The sequence below is a fragment of the Ursus maritimus genome, unplaced genomic scaffold (assembly GCF_017311325.1).
Source record: "Ursus maritimus isolate PB19 unplaced genomic scaffold, ASM1731132v1 scaffold_23, whole genome shotgun sequence".
Classification (NCBI taxonomy): domain Eukaryota; kingdom Metazoa; phylum Chordata; class Mammalia; order Carnivora; family Ursidae; genus Ursus; species Ursus maritimus.
Window position 1 is genome coordinate 26,967,348 of NW_024424786.1, and position 13,107 is coordinate 26,980,454.

Here is a 13,107-nt window from a genome sequence, read left to right on the forward strand (position 1 = left end):
CAGGGGCCTTCTACACCAGAGTTCAGAGTGGAGACAGAACACATAAACCAAACCTGGTGTGGACAAAAGAAAGAGGGTAATATTGAAAACATGTAGAGCCTGGGTGATTTTCCCATTTGTCTTTGGCTGATGGAAGAAGGTCTGCCGCTAAGTGAAGGATGGGCCTACAGTAATGAAGCTGTCTGAAGCATTGAGAGCTGCTTGGCCATGGCACATAGTTCAGAATTACTGCAACTGCTTAGGTGTCAGAAGCCATCAATTGTCCCAGACTCACCTGCTGGGCTCAGAGCCATGGACCATGGGGCTACGACATCATCATTCTCCCAGATGAGACCCACAGTTACCTCTTCATCACCAGTGTCCCTCCTCTCCTCCCACCAAACATTTCCATTGATCAAGTCCTATTATTTCTCTGGGTACAGAGTCATGGAACATAGAGTAGCATCATCATTCTTCCTCATAGTTCACATCCACCAAGGAGTTATTTCCTTCTCTTTCACATGAGTTACTGTCTGACAGCCCAGATATTTGCCTTCTATGTGCCCTGCATACAGAATGAGGGGTACAGAAAGTTCAGGAAGCTTTGTTCTGAGCTAAGCAGTTCTCACCATCATTTCTGCCACTTGGTCAAAAGGTCCCTCCTGTACATCCACAGAGCCCTCTCCAACTAAGACCATACATTGAAAGAGCACCTTGTCTTTGAATTGGAGGCCACCTTAGAGCTCACCCAAATCCAGTCACCTATACATATCAAGGATCCAGTGTGATGATGGTCATCCTGTTCTCAGTTTAAACTCTTCCAGTGAAGTGAGGTGGAGACGATCCCAAAACTGTGACTTCATTGATGAAAACTGCTGTAATCACTATAAATTTTCTAAAAATAATGACCCAATATCTGCTTCCTTATAACTTTCACCCATCAGGCCATGAAACACAAGCTGAATTATCCTTTAATAAAGCTGACCTTTTAACAATGCAGGGGTTAAGGCACCAACTCCCTGGGCAGCCGAAAATCCATGTATAATTCTTTACTCCCCCAAAACTTAACTACTAATAGCCTACTGTTGACTAGAAGCCTTACCGATAACATAAACAGTCTGATTCATACATTTTGTATGTTATATGTATTAAATACTGTATTATTACAATAAAATACGCTGGAGAAATTAAAATTTTATTAAGAACATCATAAGGAAGACAAAATCCATTTAAAGTACTGTACTGTATTTATCCAAAAAAATCCACATTTAAGTGGACCTGCTCAAATCAAACCTGTGTTGTTCAAAGATCGACTGTATAACAGGCATTCACATGTTAGAGAATCCAGCCATCACTTCCCTATGAGGACATGCCTCCTGTGGTCTAGCCTCAATCCCTTCTCAACTCCCATAAAAATGTAGTTTCCAAAAATATTTTCTTCTAAATTCTCCAGCATTATCCTTTTTAAATATTATATATGTAACTGTACCAAATATTTCACCATGATCTCATCAGTGAGACACAAAGTGGGACCCTTGCTTTCATGCATCTTTTCCTTTCAATAAATAAAATCCAAAAATTACATTAAATATATAATATAGTGAAAGCTACATCATAATTTGACTCATAATAAGCTTATCAAATAAAGCTTTGGCAAGAAGCTTGAAGCAAGAAAGCTATGCCTTCTCCTAATCTGTAATGTAGTTGATTTTTTTAACCTAACTGTAGTGTTTTATATTTACTCCCAATTAAAATTTATATGGTTCATCATTTCAACTAAGTCCTCTCTCCTTGGATTCTGACTCTCATCCAGTGTATTGACTTTCCCTTCTGGCTTCCTATCATTCCAAAATGTAATCAATGAGTTATATCTCATTGCAGTCACTGATAATCAGAAACCCAGAAAGTAGAGGTCAGAACCTAGAAATACCTCACAGAGAAATAATTCAAAGCTGACGCTAACACATTAGCCAATATTCTTCGAATATATATTTAATTACTTATGAATCCAGGTAATTCTACACATTTAACCATCTTCAATTCAATCTATTAAATACTTGCCTAGTGTCCATGTGTACCATGTGCAAGAAATATAAACATAACAGAGTCTGTGCTCTACCCTTAAAATGTTCACAGTCTAATTGGGAAATAATTACACAGACAATACAACAGTTCCTTATGATGGGTACCATCACACAAGTGGACTTGGAGTCCAAGAGGAGCTCAAGAAAGAGTACTGGACTGGACTTGAGGCTATACAGGAAACCTCAAAAAAAAAATTGAGACTTTCTTCCTTCCCTCTCCCAACTTTTGTCTGAATTCTCAAGAAAGTGAAAAAGTAGAGACTTTTACTGTCATCCTGACAGCAAGGGTGGTGAAGGGAAGACTGATTCTATTTAGGTCTACCCAAGTAAGGTCCATCTACACAACAACCTCCCCTCTAGGTTCTTGGTTCCCCATCCTCCAGCTCTGAGGCTTGTGTCATAGGTCCCAAAGGGGTAGTTGCCTACATAGGATGAGGCATAAATGACACAGACAGGCATCATTCATGCCAGGCTATCAGTGGACAATGGTGCTGTTTAAGGGAGAGCATAAAGGTCAGTGGGAAGGTCAAGTAAGAAAATGCCACGTGGCAACAGTGGTAGGATGTTCACTAGCTCTGACCTCCTCATCCCAGGCCTCTACTCTTTAGTATCTAGTCTCTATGAGGGAAGATTTTATTTTTGTATTATCAAAGTATTCTTCCAAACCTTTTTTCTAGCCAACAGTCCTTTCTGTTTCCCTGAAGACTTAGACTTTTCAAATCCAAATCCAACAACTATTTTTTCTGTTGCTTTTTTGATGTGTCATCACTTATTTAAAGTGATGTTGCAGACAGCCTAGCTGACTCAAGGAGAGCCAGTGTTGGAAAAGAAAAAAGGAAATGTTGGTTAGTATTCCAGAAGTATTATCCTGCCTTGGATGAGTGGGCAATCATCAATAGATGAGGAGAGAAAGAGCTTCTAAACAGAGAGTACAGCGTGTGCAAAATGCACAAGAAAGCACAGTTTTTGGGCAATTTGTCCAATATCTTACTAAAATGCGAGTATTTTCCATCTAGTACATTCCCCTAATCAAATCATTCAATGACAAGACCAAACAAAGGAAATCAGATTAGTCTAGCTAGACTTTGTTATTTGGAACTCATTGTTTTCAATAATTTCATCTCCTTTCCAGAGCACTCACAATTCATCTCTAAATACTTTGTTCCTGAATTCAACCAGAGATTGATGTCACATTCATTGATGTGTTCTTTTCAGAATTCATCTTTTTTCCCCTTTTTTGAAAAACTGGCGATTTATCCATTTTGATCATCCAGCACTTTTTTTATTCCTGGAAATTCTACAAAATAATAGTAATAATAAAATGGAAATTTTAACATATTCCTTGGGCACTTACTATGTTACAGGCACTGTCCCAAATGTTTGCACATATTAAATTCCAGGTTGGTAATCATGCCTTTCTGCCCTTTCCAACTTAAAGATCATTTCCTTGGTGTAGAACAGAGAAGGAAAATAGACATTGAATCACTACCTGCCTTTCATCAGTCAACCACATACCATCTGCCCAAGCAGTGATCCCATCCCTTCCTTGTTCTTTTTGCTTTAAATATGGATAAAAGAAACCCTCTGTTTTCTGTAACAAACATTTCACTACCTGCACTGATTCTTCATAGTTTTGTCAATATTATCCTTGCAAGTTTGTTCTACTCTTTGGTATCAAGTTTGAACCTACACATCCATTACTAAGAAGGAAATGGCTCGATTAATTATGGTGCATTGATGACATAAAATCATTTGCGCCCATTAAAAAAAATGAAGTAGCTCTCTGTTCTGACATGGGAAAATATCTATGATAGTTTGTTGGATGAGGAAAACAACTCAGAAAACAATACATGCTCAATCCTCTTTGAGTTTTTTTAATGATCTACAACTATCCTCTACTTTTCAAAAGCTTGTGTTTCGCCACATGGCTTTTACAAAAGACCTACGTTAGTAACTGTGTTTGCTGAACAAAAGGAATAAGAAGAGGATTTTCACTTTTACAGAGAAAGGTGGAAAGTGAACAGAGCAGTTGGTGTCTGTTTTTGCAGTAGACCACTACAGAGGCAGCATACAGCCCATGCAGCAAGAATGGCACCACCACCAAGCTTCTTCCCAGGGAACTACACTCAGCATCTCACTATCAGCCACCACAGATTTGAACTGTGTGTGTGAGCGTCTATGCTTTATCTCAATTTATTTTGTGCATCCATTAGCAAGACGAATCCTAAGGTATCGGAAAAGCCTGAAAGAGGTTATTTTTTGGGGGAACACTCAAAAATTTTTCCGTGTGAATTAATGGTAATTGTTTCTTTGCTTTACACCATTTTTGGCTTGCAAAGCTTTTATAGAAATGCTCTACTTTGGGGTAGTGGGAGAAACCTGTATTACTAGGGAAAGTATTTTCCAAACATTACACCATTAAATTTCAAATTTCCTCCTTAAAACACTGACCTCTTACAGCCTTGAACTGTCAAGACCAGGCCATTCATGACGTGCCTCCTGCCAGTACAGGAGAAGGTGAGTACTTAATATCTTTAGTAAAATAATAGGCTAGAAAGTCAGACTTGATGGATTACTCACTAGTGTTTCATGAGGGGAAGGTCCAGACAGGATGAGGGAAGGACAATTCCAACAATGCTGGACTAAGGAATTATGAGAAGACAGCCAGAGGTCAACTGAACTGACAGAAGTAAGAGCTCAGACAAGTGGGTTCAAGCTTTCATCCAAAAGCTTGAGTCCACAGAAGAAAACATGACTTCTAAAAGTCAAAGTGAAACACCAAGTTTAAGGGATTCTTACTATGCTCCCTATTTTGAATTCTGTGAGGGGACCATTGTACAGGGGACCTTGAGTCACTCTAGTGGGGTCAGCATAGTCAAGAGAGTGGAGTAATACAGTGGGAGAGAGGGAAGGGGGAGGGAGAGAGATACAGGAAGAGGGGCAGGAAGGGTGAGAGGGAGAAATAGTTTAAACTCCTGAGTCTCCCCTAGTTCTCATGATGCAGGGACACTCTGAATGGAGGTTGGTCTCATGAGCCTGCCATGAGGTCTACTGTGATGAAGACTAAGGTAACTCTACAGCCAAGGCTTAGCTCTGGGTCTTGACAGAGGATGTGGCAGACATGTGAAAGTGTCCATAGCACTTGGCTTGAAAAGACTAGATCATGAGTTAAATGAGCCACCAATTTTAGACACCAGGAACACACATGACAATCATTCAAAAACCAGAAAAGCATCTGAAAGATTTTATCCATTTCCTGCCTGTGAGGTCAACTAAGCAACTTGCCTCTTCTAATCCCACTTTAGTGAGGATGTGCAGGAGAGGGTGACAGCAGACACCTTCTCACCCATCTGTGTTTAGATAGGGTGACCAATCATCCCAGTCCGCCTGGGACTGTCCTGTTTTAGCACTGAAGGTCCCACTATTTTGGGTTCCTGGACCCAATTTCAATGTGTGTGAGTGGTGGGGAGTTCACACACAAACAACAAGTAGTGCTGTGACACCAGGTGGCTGTCCTACAATTCAACTTAATTCTGGCACTACCTACCCAAAGATAGCACCAGATTCCACAGGTGAAGGATTCAGTCTTACAAGACTGCCCCCAACCCATTGCAAACCCAAGTTGTGACCTGTGCTTCTGACCAACTGGCTACACAAAGGAGGTTCCAACAGCACCCTCCAACTCACATGTCAATTACAAGTCCAGGTTGTTACCTGTACTGAAGAACTACTGACTATAAATCAGAAGTTCCGAAGAACCCCTCCTCGGGTTCCACTACTTTGCTGGAGCGGCTCACGGAACTCAGAGAAACATTCTAGTTACCATATTACTGATTTATTATAAAAAGATAGAACTGGCACAGCCAGATGCAAGAGCTGCATAAGTCAAGGTATGGGAAAGAGGTGCAGAGCTTGCATGGCTTCTCCAGACATTGCACTTTTCCATCATTTCCCTGTGTTCACCAACCAGGAAGCTCTCTGAAGCCTGTCCTTTGGGTTTTGATGGAGGCTTCGTTAGAGAATCACAAATGATTTAAATCATTGGCCACTGGCAATTGGTTCAACCTCCAGTCCCTCTCCCCTCAACACTCTAATCAAGGGGCTGGTTCCCCTGACAACCAGCCGCCCCCCCATCCATAGGTAACCTAAGGGCTTTCCAAAAGTTGTCTCGTTAACATAATAAAAGATACCTTATTGCTCTTAAGACAGAAAATTCCAAAGGTTTTTGCAGCTCTGTGCCAAGAACTGGTCAAAAACCAAATATATATTTCTTATCATAAATCACAATATCATACCCACATATCCAGAAACTCCTCAGTCCTGGGAAAACTGAAATGATTGATTACCCTGCTATATAAGTAAGTATATATTTATGTATGTGTATGGAGAATAGGTCTGCAAGAATACACATCAAAAGGTTAGCTGTATTACTCTCAGTAGATGAATAGAGTATATGTTGGGGTGCAGAAGCTGAGGAGAAATTTATACAGTAATATATATTCCTTTGGTGACAAATTAAATCCAAACACAGAGATGCCCATGAAGTTACACTACCACTACTTTCTTTTTCAAAGGAATAATATGTAACCTCAATGCCAGTCTTTTCTCTTTTCTAGACTCTCTTGTTGCTCTTAACCTTCTTTCATCTGGACTACTTGAAATATACCCCCTCCTAGAGCGTAAGATAAATGCCTGACTTCGATCATCATTTGCTTTCATCACTATTATAAATACTGTTGTTAATTTTCTTCCAAGTTGTCCTTCACTTCTACTTCAAATCTCTTGGCCAGAAGTAAGCTTAAAATTAGAAATTTCCCTTCACTGTTTTATATTTCCAGAGATGAAATCCTCAAAAGGATAAGTCAAGAATTCACCAGATATTAATGAAGCCATTTTAATAGCAAGCATGTTGAAAGAAACCACAAAGAAAAATGTGAAAATTTTTAAATTCCTTATGGCCTAAAAGAACACTTCTGAAATCACAAGCAAGGCTCAAATTGGGAAAAAAATATTATATAAAAAAAATATGAATATGTTCTACAATAATGGGAATATAGAACTATACTCAGAAAATCTAGATTCTAGTCTCAGATATGTTGTTTAATGTCTATGTGACCTCAAACAGACCACTTAACTTCTCTGGAACTCATATTCTTCATCTGGAAAATACAGATCTTCATATTTCTGAAATATTCAGAGTATTATTGTTAAAAATCTCATGAGATCACATAAAAACACTTTGGAAATGATACTTTCACATAAGACATTATCATATTGTTGTTTCTCTACTTCATATACCATCCTCCTTAGTATCAAGTTTCTGAGTATTTGTCTCTCTCCTTTCCTTAAGCCACTAAATACTTTAAAGTTCTAATATTCTAAAAAATAAATTATTTTGGGTCTATAAGGTGACTTTTTCCCCCAAAGAGATCACCATTATGATATTATAAATCACAACCTATAAAAACAAATCCTGTTCTTCAATATAATGTCTATGTTACCAGGATTATGAACTGAACTACTGTGTCCCTCCAAAATTCAAATGTTAAAACCCTACCCCTCAATGTGATAGTATTAAGAGGCAGGACCTCTACGAGGTAATAAGAATTAGATAAAGTCATGAGGTGGAGCCCTCATGAATGGGATTAGTGTCTTTATAAAAGTCACTAGAAAACCTGTTTCCCCTATCTACTCTCCACCAGGGGAAGACACAGAAAGCTAGCAGTCTGCAGCCTGGAAGATGGCCCTCATGGGTACCCACCCATGCTGGCCCTCGGATCTCAGACTTCCAGCCTCCAGAACTGTGAGAACTACATTTCTGTTGTTTATAAGCCACCCAGGCTAGGGTACTTTGTGATAGCAGATCAAATGGACTAAGACACAAGGTGTACACACCCTATATCCTTTCTTCTCTTCCAAAGTTGTGACCTAGCTAGAACTAAAAATGCTGAATCCATCCAAGGTCTTTAGTTTTCTATTCAAAGCCTTGCTGTGTGTGTGTGTGTGTGTGTGTGTGTGTGTGTACACACACACACCAGCGTTTTCTAGTAACAGCATACCCCCACATGGATCAAAGGCTGTGAACTTGATGAATCTGATCACTCTATGTAGGGTCTTTCTGACTTCAACAAGTATATCCAACCCCTCCTCTGCCTGCCTCTCTCTTCCTCTCTCTCTCTCTCTCTCTCACCTCTCCTTCCTTCTTCCCTCCCTCTCTCCTACATTCATGCAGATAAACACTATCAAGGATAATTCTATCTTCGTGCTCTTTTAGGAAGCATAAGGAGAAAAAAAACACTGAAAAAGCAGCCAGATCCCAACATCAGACTTCTAGGAATTTAGCATCATTCATAGAAAGTCACAGTGTTCCCTGAAAAAGACCTGGAAAGTACCTGAACATCTAGATTTCCTTAAGGTTCAAGACTGAATTCATAACCATGCCACACCACCAAACTGTTAGCATCCACCTGGATCAGAGACTATAACTTCTTAGAAAGAATTTAGGAGGCATTAAGGGTTTACTTTCCAAACCCAAGCCAACAGTAAGATAATATAGCTACTACAAGGAATTAAACCAGTGGGTTTAGAAATAACTTGTACCAACTTAGAGATGATCAAATCAAATCATAACATTAATTACCACACCCAGGAGATTAACCATAGCCAGGGATTACATGACCTATATTCAATCCCCCTTTGTTCTCTAATGTTTTAGGATACATGATCTAACCCTGAGGTCTGCAAATGAGGTAACAGTTACACACTAAACATCATAATTAAAGATAATAATAACAGCTAATATTTGCTAACCAGTCCCCATGTGCCACCATGGGAGGGCATAGCAAGAAGCTAGCCATATGTAAGTTGAAAGAGGGTCCTCATCAAAAGCCAACCATGTACAAGTACACTATAAAGAACTGCCTCAAATTTCTCAACAATCCTTTAAGATGGAAATTACGATTATATAAATCAAACAGAGGTTAGATAGTCCACCCTGAATTAGCTATTATTCCTCATTTTCTGGAGAAACAAAATAAGGTCTGCACTAGTAATTTGCTCAAGATATATTCATTAAGTGAGTGGCAGAACAGAATTTCATAGCCAGGTTGTGGGGACTTTGAGCCAGAACACCTAACCACTCTCAGATTGTTGTAAAATGGGGCTTGGTATAGAAAGGGTAGCAAGTCTTCCATTTTCAAGCAGTTATGAAATCAAGACCAAAACCAGACAGGGCAAAGGATGTCCCCACCCCACATGCTGTCAATAGCACTGACAAGATGAGCAAAGGAAAAGATTAATATTATTTATATGATAGTATTATGCAAGACAATATATAATTTGATTAAATGACATATAGGATATTATATAGCACATACCAAGTATTACACATTATGTGTTATACATTACATATTACAGTACAGAAATCCTGCCAAAGACTGTGATATGCGAGGCTCACAGATGGCAATCGCAGGCCCTTCCGTCTTCAGACAGTAGACCAAACAAAACTGGAAGTTAGAGCTTTCATCTTTTCCACTATTACTGAGCAACAAAAGTGTCACATAAGTATGATAAGCCCATCTGAGTGAACTCAGCTTATACATGGTTTAAATGTACTTCATTGAAGTGAGAGATAAAAACACAATAAAATTTGTTAATCAACCGCCTCATATGATTGACATTTGGGGAAAGACTAAACAGACATGAATTAAAAAACCAAACATACATCAAACTGAAAACACTGGGACCATGGCAGAGACACAACAACTTCTAGCATCGGGGCCAGCAAGCTTTGCGGTAGGGCTTTACCAGCTTTGGCAAGGAAACAGCACGCGCCTTTGAAGAACTGCTCTACCTAGCTCATCGGTCTTGCTTTCAACCAGCTTCCTCAAACTTCTTTTTATCAACATTTTAACAACCATTTAATTGTTAATTAGAAAAAGTTGTGAGAGAAGAACTTGGTAAATTTATTAACTTTTTCCTGCTCTGATACTTCAATTCATTGGATAAGTTTTAAAGCGGAAATGTGATTCCTGACAAAAGCAGCACACGTGAGCAAATGGAAACAACTTTGAATGGCCCATGACTTGCCTGGAAGAAGGGGTTTTCTGTGGCTTGGTGGAGGGACAGAGTGGGGAAGCTGAGTTCCATGTGGAATCAAACACACTGATATTTAGAACCACATGCTTATCTTGAGTTACAACACCAGAAGAGAAGTTGGAACAACATAGTAATTCCTCAGTTTCTCCATCAACCCAGAAAATATGAACAGACTAAGAAGATAACCTAATATAGAAAGAGCAAGCCCATCACAGACTGGCCCAGCCTGCACACCTAGTGTCAGCAACTACCACTATCCTACATTACAGTTACTATAAAAATGCCCCAATGTGTCATACTCTCTCACACCTCTACACCTTCACATAGGCTGTTTCCTCCCTGGATACCTTTATCCACATTTTTATCCAGAAAATTCTAACTCGCCTGTTGAGCCCAGGCTCAACTACTATTTCCTCTATTATGAAACTCTCTTCTGCACTTCCACTGGTCTTTGTACCTATATCGCGTATAGCATTCGCCATATAGCATTACATAGACTTGCAGGCCTCTGGATTCAGATGGCACACAGATGGTACACAGACACAATCAAGGATAATTTTGTCTGAATGCTTGGCTTAAAACCACATAGATAAAGGCACTGAAAATGCAGCCAAATCCCTACACAAGACTTCTGGGAATCTAGCATCATTCACAGAAACTGTGCACTCCACAAAGAGAAGAGGAGGATTGACATTTGTTCATCTGTTAGACGTGTTCAAGTATCAAGTCAAGGCCTTATTCATTTTGTACGCTCAGCACTGGACCTGGTGCTTTGTATACACAGGGTGTTCAATGAGTATGGGCTGGATAAACTTCTGGAGATGAAGTTAAGGGTCATGATGTTCCTCTGAACTGTGCTCTGATAGTCTTCCCAAAAAAGCAGACACAAAGCAAACCGATTGTAGACAGGCCTTGGGTCATTGTTTAATAACTGGAAATACTTTGCTTAAGTTTTATAAGATAGGATAGAACACCATTCAGAAACAATACGCCATTTCCCAAAAGGAAACTGATACTCACTGAGCAGTGAACTTTTTAGACCCACTTTTGTAGAGATAAGACTCCCTAGCTTTTAAAAGAAAGAGAGTAATTGTTCTCATGACTTTTTAAAATAGAATTTGATCTATTAAAGCTGAACCAAAAGCTGTTGGCTTTGGAATGAGTAGATATATGTAATTCCCAGCAATGTCATTATATTGTCCCTTAAAGTAGATGACCAAGAGACAGAACTTGAGTTATTATGCAGGCAGCAGGAAATAGTGAAAGTGATAGATTTCTTTATCTTCAGTGATAATAATAATGATGATGATCATGTCCTGGATTGCATCCCACAGAATGGCAAATGGATTTTGAGGGTCCTCTCTAAAGAATTTGAGATGGAAGCAGAAAAATGAAATATGATGCTATCTGAATGCTGGTTGGAGAAATATTACTTAGGACAAAAGCATTAGTAAATAGACCAATTTCCGAGACTCTTGCTTTTCTCTTACAAGTTGATCCTGCTCTTTGGTGTCAGGAAATCTTTGAGTTTTATTTATGAGAATTCATGCTTTAATATCCCCAGGCTTTAAGTTCCTCCATGGTCACCCCTTGCCTCACCTTCACTTGAGAATAAAGAGAAGCAAATTAACTCTCTGCTTGGCATTGGTGAACATGTCCACCAAAAAGGAAGAGCTCAGCCTCATTACTGTCCCTTTCCTTCAGAGCATAGACTCATGTGGTTTCTAAACAGTTAACTATGACTTGAATAATGCTATATACTAACATTTTTAAGTGTCTTTCCAAGAAAGATGCTATGGTGCTGTCTTCCTTTTGTCTCTAAATACTGACTGTCTTCTCTACAATTTACCCTTATTCGCAACTTTCTCCCCAGTGCTATGAAAAGAAGGACTTGAACTAGCTGTCAGGAATCCCCAGTTGTAGTCCAGTCCAGTCCTACTAACCAGCTAGCAAACCCTTTAATATTTTAATAGTACTTTCAAGTTTTATGAAGCCATTGTTTAATTTGGTCCTCCCAACAGCCTTAAGAGCCAGGATGGATACGATTGTCATTTAACTGATGAAGAAATGTCAGCTGCAAGAGGTTACATATGTGGAAAAGGTTTAAAATTCCGGGATTTGTAATGTCACTGAGGTGAGCAAGAGTGATTGTCTACCTTACAAGGCAGGGGTCTGTGGTGACCCTGTACTAGCTTAGTGTCCCTTTTCTTTGCTCCCCATGGTACTATTATCACTCTAATATATTTCAGTTCTTTCATATCAAGCTCCAACTTTTATAATTTTAGATAGTCCAATCTGATTTTTTTTTTTTTTACACTTGTTATGTAGGCCTCTCTACTGGTGCTAGATATGGGGAAAGTACTGATGATTTTAAAGCCAAGAATCCAGATGGAAGCTTTCAAATGTTAATTGACCCATGGATATTAACATCCAAGAATCACCAAATGAGAACATCAAGAGAAACACTTTCAGAACAGGAAAAGAGACTGAATTTGGGTCTCGTCAGAACTGCGTGTTAGGAGATAAGGGCTGGTATGGGGATCAGAACTGCAAGGAATGTCACAATACGCAAAGAAGGTCTAACCGATGATTTACACTCACAATGCCAACAAATACCGGGAACTTTGCCTAAGATTCTGGAAGTTACATTTGGCCTCTGAGTGTTCCACATTGCCTCCAAAAGTCCAAGAAGGTCAGGTCACAGGGGAAGGGTGCCGGCGTCAAAGCTCAGTGACAGGGAGCACTACAGCACAGCTGGTACTTGACTCAGCCCTTTGGACTCTAATCTTCTTTCTGCTCCATCAGTCTGCATCTTAGCCTCTCTCCGTCTCTGCTTCCACATCTGCTAAATGACAGGCTGGAGTAGATGCTAAGATCGCTACCACCTCAAGTTCTGTGATTTCTTTTCCTTCTAGAAGATTCTCAGCCTAGGACAGACCTTTCCCTT